This window comes from Triticum urartu, chromosome 5 (assembly GCF_003073215.2).
Source record: "Triticum urartu cultivar G1812 chromosome 5, Tu2.1, whole genome shotgun sequence".
Taxonomy (NCBI): domain Eukaryota; kingdom Viridiplantae; phylum Streptophyta; class Magnoliopsida; order Poales; family Poaceae; genus Triticum; species Triticum urartu.
In genome coordinates, this window is record NC_053026.1 from 382650391 (window position 1) to 382662475 (window position 12085).

Here is a 12085-nt window from a genome sequence, read left to right on the forward strand (position 1 = left end):
AAGTTTTCAGCATAGATCATAACTAACCACATTTGCAATAATTCTCAAGTCTCATAATTACTCATATCAATAGCATAATCAACTAGCAAGTCATAATAATAAATCTCGGATGACAACACTTTCTCAAAATAATCATAATATGATATAACAAGATGGTATCTCGCTAGCCCTTTCTGAGACCGCAAAACATAAATGCAGAGCACCTTTAAAGATCAAGGACTGACTAGACATTGTAATTCATGGTAAAAGAGATCCAATCATAGTCACACCCAACATAGATTAATAGTGATGAATGCAAATGACAGTTGTGCTCTCCAGCTAGTGCTTTTTAATAAGAGGGTGATGACTCACCATAAAAGTAAATGGATAGGCCCTTTGCAGAGGGAAGCAGGAATTTGTAGAGGTGCCAGAGCTCGGTTTTGAAATAGAGATAAATTGTATTTTGAGTGATATACTTTCATTGTCAACGTAACAACTAAGAGATGGCGATATCTTCCATGCTAAACACATTATAGGCAGTTCCCAAACAGAATGGTAAAGTTTATACTCCCCCTCCACCAACAAGCATCAATCCATGGCTTGCTCGAAATAGCGAGTGCCTCCAACATACATCAGGTCCCAGGGGGAGTTTTGTTTGCAATTAATTTTGATTTAGTTTGCATAAAGCATGGGACTGGTCATCCCGGTGACCAGCCATTTTCTCGTGAGTGAGGAGCGGAGTCCACTCCTCTTGAGAATAACCCGCCTAACACGGAAGATAAGGACAGCCTTGGTTGATACATGAGCTATTCGAGCATACAAAACAGAATGTTTATTTGAAGGTTTAGAGTTTGGCACTTACAAATTTACTTGGAACGGCAGGTAGATACCGCATATAGGAAGGTATAGTGGACTCATCTGGAATAACTTTGGGGTTTAAGGGATTGGATGCACAAGCAGTATTCCCGCTTAGTACAAGTGAAGGCTAGCAAAAGACTGGGAAGCGACCAACTAGAGAGCGACAACAGCCATGTACATGAATTAAAATTAATAAACATTGGATGCAAGCATGAGTAGGATATAATCCACCCTGAACATAAATATCGTGAGGGCTATGTTGATTTGTTTCAACTACATGCGTGAACATGTGCCAAGTCAAGTCACTTAAATCGTTCAAAGGAGGATACCACCCCATCATACCACATCATAATCATCGCAATAGCATGTTGGCACAAAAGGTAAATCATTATAACTCATAGCTAATCAAGCATGGCACAAGCAACTACGGTCTCTAATTGTCATTGGAAACATGTTTATTCATAATAAGCTGAATCAAGAATGAGGGACTCATCATATTTACAAAAACAAAAAAGGTTGAGTTCATACCAACTTTTCTCATCTCAGTCAGTCCATCATATATCATGATAATTGCCTTTCACTTGTGTAAGTGCATCTAGTGACACCCCTAGTTGGTTTTGGAGTATTGACGACAAACCTAGTTGAGGGACTAATGTGTTTGTGAGAATTGCAGGATAACACAGGTAGAAGTCCCTCATTGATTCGGTTTTACTACCAGAGATGACCCCTAAAACTGTATGAAGACATTGAAGTCAAAGGTGGTATATGAAGATATTCACATTGAAGACTATGACAAGAGAAGACACTATATGAAGCTTATGGAGCTCGAAGACTTAGATCTTTCGTAGTTCTATTTCTTTTGTGTTGAGTCATAGGAACCACCGTACTGTTAAGTGGGGTCCAAGAGAACCAGTCAGAATGATTGAAGTGATGCCTAAACCAAAAACCTATGTCTTCGAGTGAATACTATGAGAGCGAATCTTGTCCAGAATTGGACAAGTCATCTTTGCTTGTAGCCCAAGTAAAGTTGTCGTGTGAGTTTGAAATCTGACCGTTGGAACACGTGTCAGTTCCTTAGTGACCCAGGGTCATTTCGGACAAATCAGGTCGGGTTGCCAAGTGGCTATAAATAGCCCACCCCCTACAACCATAAATGGTTGGCTGCTCAGATTGAAAGTACGGCTTTTGTCGTTTGAGAGCAACCCACCTCGAAGCCTTTGAGAGAGAATTCCTTGCGAGGATAAAACCCTAACCACCAGAGCCAGAGAGAATTGGGCATCACTTAAGTCTTCTTGTCTGTGTGATCTGGAGACTTATAACACTTGAGGACTGTGCATCCTCCAGCCGGTTAAGCGTCGCGTTCTGAGCATCCAAGAGACATTGTGGATTGCCAGTGAACGAAGTCTGTGAAGGTTTGGGAGTCTACCTTGAAGACTTACCAGAGTGATTGGGCGAGGTCTATGTGACCTTAGCTCAAGGACAATACGGTGAGGACTGGGTGTCCTGAGCTGCGTGTTCAGGACTGGGTGTCCGGGACTGTGTGTCCTAAGGTTTAAATATCTAGCCGCTCCAACCAGACGTACAGTTGTCACAACAACTGGAACTGGTCCAACAAATCATTGTCTTCAACGAGTCACTGGTTTAATCTTCACTTCACTTTACTTACTGTTACTCCTTGTGAAGTCATTGTATGGTTGCTCTATCATTTGTCTTCACTGAGTGACTGTGTCTTCTGTTTGGCTTCACAATATCTTCCTACCTGATCCTTACTACCTAGCTGCTATTAGTCTTTGTGGTTTCACTTCATTGAATACTTGACTATGGTTTGCCTAGTGTAGTCTTCCTTCCGCTGCATGGTAATAGGTTTAATTTTATCGTTTGTCTTCAAAACTCCCATGTTCTGAAGACTTTCATAAAAATCGCCTATTCACCCCCCTCTAGTCGATATAACGCACTTTCAATTGGTATCAGAGCAAGGTGCTCCCTTGTTCTGTGTGATTCGGTTTAACCACCTGGAGTTTTAGCTATGTCGACTGCAGGGATAATTAAAGTCTCCGCTGCGTGCCCCGTCTTCGATGGACTACTGGAAGAATAAGATGCGCATGCATCTTGAAGCCATTGACGTCGACCAATGGTATGTCGTCGAGAACGGCGTTCCCAAGGCTGGAGAAGGTGTCACTGCTGCTGATGTCAAGAAATTCGTTCAACTGGACTCTACTGCCAAGAATATCATCTGTGGTCATCTGACCAAAGGACAGTATGGCCGTGTGAGTGCTTTGAAGACATCCAAGCTGGTCTGGGACTGGCTCTCCAAGGTCAATGAAGGCATCTCAACCCAGAGAGATCAGAGAATCAGTGTCCTTCGCAACCTCTTCAATCGCTTCAAGCGAAATGACAATGAGAATGTCCAGCACACATTTGACTGACTCACTGACATCACAAATGAGCTTCAAGCCCTCGGCGCCACTGAGATTACCAAACACGAAGTCGTCAAGACGCTGCTGAGATCACTTGATAGTTCGTTTGACATCCTGGCCCTGATGATTCAAGAACGTCCTGATTTCAAGACACTCAATCCGTCTGACATACTTGAGAGGCTCAACACACGAGTTTCAGCTTTCGGAGAAAAGAGATATCTATGGTCCAAACTATGGGCGAACTCATGCCTTGAAGGCAAAAGCTGTCTCCTCATCTAAAGAAGAATCTGACAGCAGTTCTGATGATCCTGAAGGCATTGGAAGGGAACTTGCTATGCTTGTCAAGAAGTTCCAAAAATTCACCAAGAAGAAAGGCTTCAGAAAGTCTTCCCGATCAAGTTCAAGGAATGATGAAGCTCCTGCTCATGACTACAAGAGGAAAACATATCACAAGTGCAAGAAACTTGGCCACTTCATCTCTGAGTGTCCACAGTGGGACAATGAGAACAAAAAGAAGAAGAAGAGCAAGGAATATGACTCTGACGACAAGAAGAAGAAGAAGAAGAAATACTCAAAGTCTTCTTCCAAGTCTTCCTCAAAGTCTTCATCACACAAGAAGAGCTCATCTGGCAAGGCACGTGCGTTTGTTGGCAAGGAAATGGATTCAGAGGAGGAGTCTGCTTCTGAGGAGGCGGAGGTGGAGTCTGAGGAGGAATCCGACTCAGGCGTCGCAAGTCTGGCTACAGCATACGTTGCCAAGTCCATCTTCAACACTGAAGACAATAACTTCATCACCGACACCGATGCAAATGACAAGGACTACTCCGCTTCTACCTACTGATTCATGGCACGCGGTGCCAAGGTAAACACACGCACTACTCACTATCAAACATCTAGTGACGATGACTCTGATTGTGGTTCAAAACCTAGCTACAAAACACTTGCTAAAATTGCAACTGAACAACAGAAAGCTATGGAACATATTCAAAAACTGTTAGACAGAAGCGATGATCTGTTAGGTGCTGAAATGACTCGATCCGAATCCTTAATTGAAGACATAAAAAATCTTCACGTTAAGTATCAGGAACTTGAAAGTCGTCATGAAACTCTCTCAACAACTCATGAAAAGCTTTCCTATGATTATCTTCAAAGGAAGCAAGATCTTGAGAAATTGAGAGCGGTTCATGAAGATCTTCAAACGGAAAACGAGTCACTTCGCGCCAAACAGATCAGTCCCGCTCAGGAAGGATTTGAACCACCATGTCTTAAATGCATTGAGCGTGATAATGCTACTTCTGTTGCTGAATGTTCTACTGCTACTGCTGTTGCAATATCTTCAACTGTTGATGTGGTAACTAACCCCTCTGCTGAGGATACCACCGCTATTGCTGATGAGAATGCTAGGTTGAAGACATTGCTTGAAACAGGGATGTACAAAAGTCTTCAAGGGCATCAGACACTATGTGATGTCCTCAAAAAGAAGATTCTGAACCGAAACCCTAGGAAAGAGGGTGTTGGGTTCGTAAGGAAAATGAATGCAGATGGCTCTTACTGGAAACCTGAGCAGTACCCCAAAACCATGTGGGTTGCTGCAAAGGAACCTTCAGCAGATCCATCCAATCTTACTGGCTTCACTTGTGCTAACCCCATTATCATTGATGAATCCTTTGATGCAAACTATATACTGTTTAAGAATCAGAATGGTGAAGTGTTTTCCAGGTACATTGGTACTAACTGCAGGAATGGACCGCCTATGAAGAAGATCTGGGTTCCGAAAAGGTGTCTGGAAAATCTTCCTGTGAATGTCTTCATGACACCTCACGTGAAGAAGACAAACCTCAGACCAAAGGCTTCATACGGTCCAAAGGCTTCATACAGACAGAGGACTCACCTGAGTCGCACTAACGCAAATGTTTTGTAGGGAAACCATACTCAGGCATATGAATATGAGAGCGGTTCATCAAACCGCCATGTTCATAAGACCAAGAACTATTCTGCTTATTCTTATGAGTAATATTGTCCGCCTGCAAGACTGTTTGCTAGGGCTTCAAAGCCAAAATTCTCAGATGCTGCACTTAGACTTATTGCTTCTAAGCCACCCTTGAAGATGTGGGTGGCTAAGAAAGCTTAACTCTCTTTTGCAGGGAAAGGTCTCCAGCAGAAAACCAAAATCGTCTGACGCTATTGCTGGGGACCTTAAACATCTTGTAGGGCGCAAGATCAAATGCCCAAATGGTCTTACTATGTACTTCGTACCTGAATCACTTGCTACTCTTCCTATTAGTCCTAACCTGGATCTAAGCTTTCATAACCCACTGGTTCGTCAAATGTTTTTGCTTCACAATGCTCTTGGTGAAGCCTATCCCCCTAACTGCACTGTAGGGTATGACACCAGCGTCTTCAGAATGGATTATTGACAGTGGATGTACAAATCACATGACTGGCAAAAGAAGTCTTCTTATGGACTCAACCTTACGTCCATCCGACAAGAGCCACATCACATTTGCTGACACTGGTAAAAGTAAGGTATTGGGTCTAGGTAGAGTTGCAATCTCAAGGGATCAACACATGGATAAAGTCATGCTTGTTGAATCCCTTGGCTTCAACTTAATGTCTGTCTCAATGCTTTGTGACTTGAACATGATCGTAATGTTTGGAAAATATCGTTGCCTTATACTAATGGAATCTGACAAGTCTCTAGTGTTTGAAGGGTATCGAAAGATGATTTGTACGTGGTAGATTTCTCAGCAGGGCCACAGCTTGCAGTATGTCTTCTAGCAAAGGCTTCAGAATGCTGGCTCTGGCATCGGAGGCTTGGACATGCTGGCATGAGGAACCTCCACACCCTTGCGAAGAAGAAGCATGTCATAGGCATCGAGGGTGTCAAGTTCAAGAAAGACCACTTATGCGGTGCCTGTGAAGCAGGGAAGATGACGAGGGCCAAACATCCCTCGAAGACAATCATGACTACCACTCAACCCTTTGAACTGCTTCACATGGATCTTTTTGGTCCCACTCATTACTCAACTCTAACTACTACTGCTTGCCTCTATGGCTTCGTTATTGTTGATGATTATTCTAGATATACTTGGGTGCACATAATCCTTTACAAGACTGAAGTGCAGGATGTCTTCAGACGCTTCGCCAATCGAGCTATGAACAATTTTGGGGCCAAGATAAAGCACATCAGAAGTGACAATGGCACTGAATTCAAGAACACTGGCCTTGATACATATCTTGATACCTTGGGCATCACACATGAATTCTCAGCCCCGTACACGCCACAGCAGAAGGGCGTCGTCGAACGCAAGAACAGAACACTAATTGAGATGGCCAGAACGATGCTAGATGAATACAAGATCCCAAGAAAATTCTGGCCTTAAGCCATTAATACTGCATGCCATACAATCAATCATGTTTATCTTCACAAGCTACTGAACAAGACATCTTATGAGCTCCTTACTGGCAAGAAGCCAAATGTCAGTTACTTCAGAGTATTTGGCGCAAGGTGTTGGATCAAGGACCCACATCACACCTCAAAATTTGCACCGAAAGCACATGAAGGTTTTATGCTTGGATATGGAAAGGATTCGCACTCCTATAGAGTCTTCAATCTCTTTCATTACAAAGTGGTTGAAACAGTGGATGTGCGGTTCGATGAGACCAACGGTTCACAAAGAGAGCAGCTGCCAAATGTGCTAGATGAAGTTCCATCCAGTGAATCAATCAAGCTAACGGGAACTGGAGAAATTATACCTTCTGAAGCTCATCCTGAAGAAGAACTTATCATTTCAGCACCTGATCAACATGAAGACAATGCTCAGCCTAAAGACATTCCTTCCAACAATGACAATGAACAGCAAGAGCAAAGTCTTCGCCCTGTACATCCTCGCGTTGCCAATGAAGTGCAGATTGAAAGAATAATTGATAGCATCAATGCACCTGGTCCACTCACTCATTCAAGGGCAACTCAGCTAGCAAATTTCTGTGGGCACTTCGCATTCGTCTCAATAGCAGAACCCAAGAAAGTTGAAGAAGCCTTCATGGAACCTGAATGGATTCAAGCTATGCAAGAAGAGCTTCAACAGTTTGAGCTGAATAATGTATGGGAACTAGTTAAGCATCCTGATCCATGGAAGCACAATATAATAGGCACCAAATGGATATACCGCAACAAGCAAGATGAGCATGGTCAAGTTGTCAGAAACAAAGCTCGTCTCATTGCTCAAGGATATACTCAAGTGGAAGGCATTGACTTCGATGAAACATTTGCTCCTGTGGCTAGACTTGAAGCCATACGCATACTGTTGGCCTATGCAAATCATCATAACATACTTCTATAGCAAATGGATGTGAAGAGTGCCTTTCTCAATGGCAAGATTGAAGAAGAAGTGTATGTTGCACAACCGCCTGGCTTTGAAGATCCAAAACATCCTGACATGGTATACAAGCTCAACAAGGCACTGTATGGCCTCAAACAAGCCCCTCGGGCCTGGTATGACACACTCAAATACTTCCTGAAGAGCAAAGGCTTCATACCTGGTTCCCTAGATCCCACTCTTTTCATGAAGACATATGATGGTGAACTGTTTGTGTGCCAAATATATGTGGATGACATTATCTTCGGCTGCACCAATCAGAAGTAAAGTGAAGAGTTTGGATATATGATGCAAGAGCAATATCAGATGTCCATGATGGGGGAGCTGAAGTTCTTCCTCGGTCTTCAAATACGACAACAACGCAATGGCATCTTTATATCTCAAGAGAAGTATCTCAAAGACTGCAAAGGCTTCACAACACCAATGCCAGCCAAACATCATCTGGGTCCTGACGACAATGGTAAAGAGTTCGATCAAAAGGTATACCGCTCCATGATTGGTTCTTTACTTTATCTATGTGCATCTAGGCCAGATATTATTCTTAGTGTTTGCATGTGTGCTCGATTTCAAGCGGCACCAAAGGAGTCGCATCACTTAGCTGTGAAGCGAATTCTTCGATATTTGGCTCACACCCCAACTCTAGGATTATGGTATCCAAAGGGCTCGGAGTTTGATCTGGTTGGATTCTCGGATGCTGATTATGCTGGTGACAAAGTTGATCGCAAGTCTACATCAGGCACATGTCACTTTCTGGGACGATCACTTGTATGTTGGTCTTCAAAGAAGCAGAACTGTGTATCTCTCTCCACTGCTGAATCTGAATACATTGCTGCTGGATCTTGCTGCGCTCAGCTTCTGTGGATGAAGCAAACACTCAAGGACTATGGCATTCATCTGAAGCAAGTGCCACTTTACTGCGACAATGAAAGCGCCATCAAGATAGCCAACAACCCAGTTCAGCACTCGAAGACAAAGCACATTGAAATTCGTCATCACTTTCTCAGAGATCATGTTGTGAAGGAAGACATTGATATCATACACGTCAACACTGAAGAGCAATTGGCAGATATCTTCACCAAGCCCTTGGATGAGAAGAGGTTTTGCAAGTTACAGTGTGAGCTAAATATCCTGGAATCCTCAAATGTCCTGTGATCAGGCACACATCCTAACCCTTATGCATATTGATGACTTAGATGTGCAACACACCAAGTAAAGTATATCTTCAATCAATGAAGACATACATTCTAAGTGTGAATACATTAATGTGGAATTTGACTTCGGAGTGCCACGATAATTGTGCGCCGTGTCTGGGTCTAATACTTCCTATACGGTGGGTAACGCCACCACCAAACGTTCTATTTTGAAGTGTTTCACTCATGGCGTTACCTTGCAATGTCTTCACATTTGGTTTGGCTTCGATCTCAACATATTTATGATTATCTTCACTATGTTGATATATATATATACCAGTGTTCTATCCTCTACAGCATTCACTTATAGCTATGTCTTCGTGTTGAATCTTTTGAACTAAGTGAATGTGGTCGGACCCTAACCTCTCTATGCTTTCTATCTCAAACTCTATCTCTCCAAGTCATATGCATTCTATTGAAACTGTCGAATGTCTTCTCTGTGTCCTTGTCAGCAGAAGATACAGAGACAACCATGAAGTCAGTTTTCAATGCTCATTCCTCCACATGAAATCCGGAGAAGTAGGAACGACCACCCGACAATCAAGGCGTGCGTGGGACGTGGAACAAACCCCCAAATTCCGCATAATGGCCACGTGTTCCTCAGATGCGAATCGCCAGGGGCACCTGTGTAATAGCACAGTGCCGCCCCTGTGCCTATAAATACACACTCACAGCGGTCATTATCTCTTCTTCCACCCTCGCATGAACCCTAGCGCCACCGCTAGCTCTCGACGACGCCGGCGATGAAGCGCTTCGCTGCCGCAACCTCTCCGACACCGTCTTCACGCCGACCGCGGACATCATCCTCTCTGCCGTCGCCGTAGGTGTCCTCCGTCGCCAAGTTAGGGCACGGAAGAGTGAACTGCTCGGCCTCATCTCCCACTCTGTCTAGCAGTTCTCAGTGTGGTAAATAAAACTCCCTTTTTACAGCACCGTTGATCCTATTGATCTGTCCCATTCTACCACAAGCAGTTTCTGTTCACACAAGATAGATCTCTCTCATACTGCATCTCATAACATGCCTAGTATATTCACTTGTGCTTCACAAAGTAGTTAGATTCCTCACTTGTACTGATCTGTGGATTCGTACAAATATGGAACCAACTTCTTATCTATGAGTGAATGTCTTCGCACGATGAGGTCAATGTCTTCTAAACAGATTTATCTTCAAAATCTTCTGAGAATGCATATGACCTCTTCCCCTTCCCTCGCACCTTAATGCTGTCACAGGTACATGTCCGTGGGAGAATCCTTTGGTTCTCATAGTCTGCATTCATTTGCAGAATTCTTACAGCATCACATAAATTCTCCCGAAGCCAGTTCCTGTTGGTCCAGCAAACGAAAACCTTTGAAGCCTTTGAACGTCTTGAAGCCTTTCAAGTTAAAGTTTATGGCTTCAGAGAAAGCAGCAAGGAAGGGTGGCAGAAAGCGTCGTGGTGAGACCTCTAGAGATCTGCCAGATGAACTCTCAGAAATGTACAAGACAGATCCTGAAGAGGATTACAGTCAGCGCATGACCCGAATCCAATGGATTCGAAGATATTGGGCAGAACAATGGTTCAAATACAGATTTGTGACTCAGGAGTATGCTGAGAAAAGTGCCATCAAGAGACCATGGGGAGACATCCTATTCAAGAATCTTCTACCCAGGTCCAGAGATGAAGCCATTGCTCAAGGCTTCTATCCATGCATGGTCCGTGGACCACAGCCTGCTGATGCACACTCGTCGTCACTGCTATGGTGTCGTGACGACAATCTGTTCAAGCGCAACTTCCAGTTTGCTCAAAACCCAGCGAAGTAGAACAAGAAGACTTTTGGGTTAGACTTCAACCCTGGTCCCTCATCTCCAAGGGCAGATGGCACACGACATACAGAACCCAATGTCATCGGTCCTTTCGCCAACCTTGAAGGCCTCATCACCTACATCTTGGTTCAAGGGACTACAGTGAATGAGCCTGCAGCTGACACTGAGTCTGATGGCGTGCCTGCAGTGCCGAAGCCAAAGCAGTTGAAGAAGCCAAAAGCTTCAAAGCCGGCCCCTTCACCAAAAATCTCAAGGGCGAAGCCACTGGAAACTGCACCTCCTGAAAACAGTGTGCAGTCTGAAGACTTATCACGCGTCTCCAAGCCCCAGAAGGCCAAGATGCCTCTGTCTCACACTGGCAAAGAGCTAACAGCTGCTGCCATTCTGCGCAACGACGACATTGATCTGTCAAGTGATGAAGATCTTGCAGATGACGCTCTTGAGCAACTCATCAAGAGCAAAGAAGAAGCAGAAATCTTCAATGATCTGCCTCTCTTTGATGTCACCATCATCCACAACTTCATTGACGAGTGGTTTGACACACCAAACATCAGCTTTGAAGATCTGCAGCTACCCATTGGCCTCAGTGTCGCCTTCCAAGGCGCCATTGCTTCAAAACTTGCAATTGCCCAGCGCATTGTTGAACTGAAGTAGAAGATTGACTATGAAAAGGCTCAGTTCAAGAAGCATATGGCCAAGCTCAGCGTGCAAGAAGTGAAGAACTTCAAGACAATGATGCACGAGCTCAAGGAAGCCTTTGTGAAGAAGCGTGCAGAAGCTCAGGGTTCGCGTGAGCGCATGAAGACTCTGGCTGACAGATGTGTGCAAGCCTATAATGAGGCTGAGAAGCGCAAGGCACTTGGGCGTCCTGGCATCGACCCCAGGATGGCCGCAAAGAAGAAGAAGAAGCCTGCTACGGTTGAACCTGATGTACCAAGGCAAGAAGCAGTTCCGATTGTCTTCCCAACTAGACTAACTAGCTCGAAGCCAAAAAGCCGGTCAACAGCTTCAGAGCTCAAGAAGACAAGAACTGCTGAAGCTGAAGCCAGGAAGAGGAAACACTCTGAAGCCTCTCCTACTGCCCCCACCAAGAATAAGAGAAAGACCAAGAAAGCTCGGGCTGCTCCCACAGAGCCCTTGATAGTTGAACCCATTTCTATGGTTCATCCTGACGCAGAACGTCAACTGATAGTTCATGAGCCTGCTTCCACAGAGGCTCTTGAAGCTGAAGACATTCCAGCAGCTGATCCCATCGCTGCTGAAGACATTGGTCATCATGACAATGTAGAAGATGATGCAGTCCTTCCTCAGTTTGAAAACAGCGAACTCATCAGCATTGGTCGTCCAGGATGCTTCATGGGCGGATCGCCCACAAGAGGAAGAAGACTATGAGGCCCAACCCACTCCAACTCCATAGGCGTCGCCTGCGTTCCGCAGGCTTCGCAAAGGTCCAAGGCC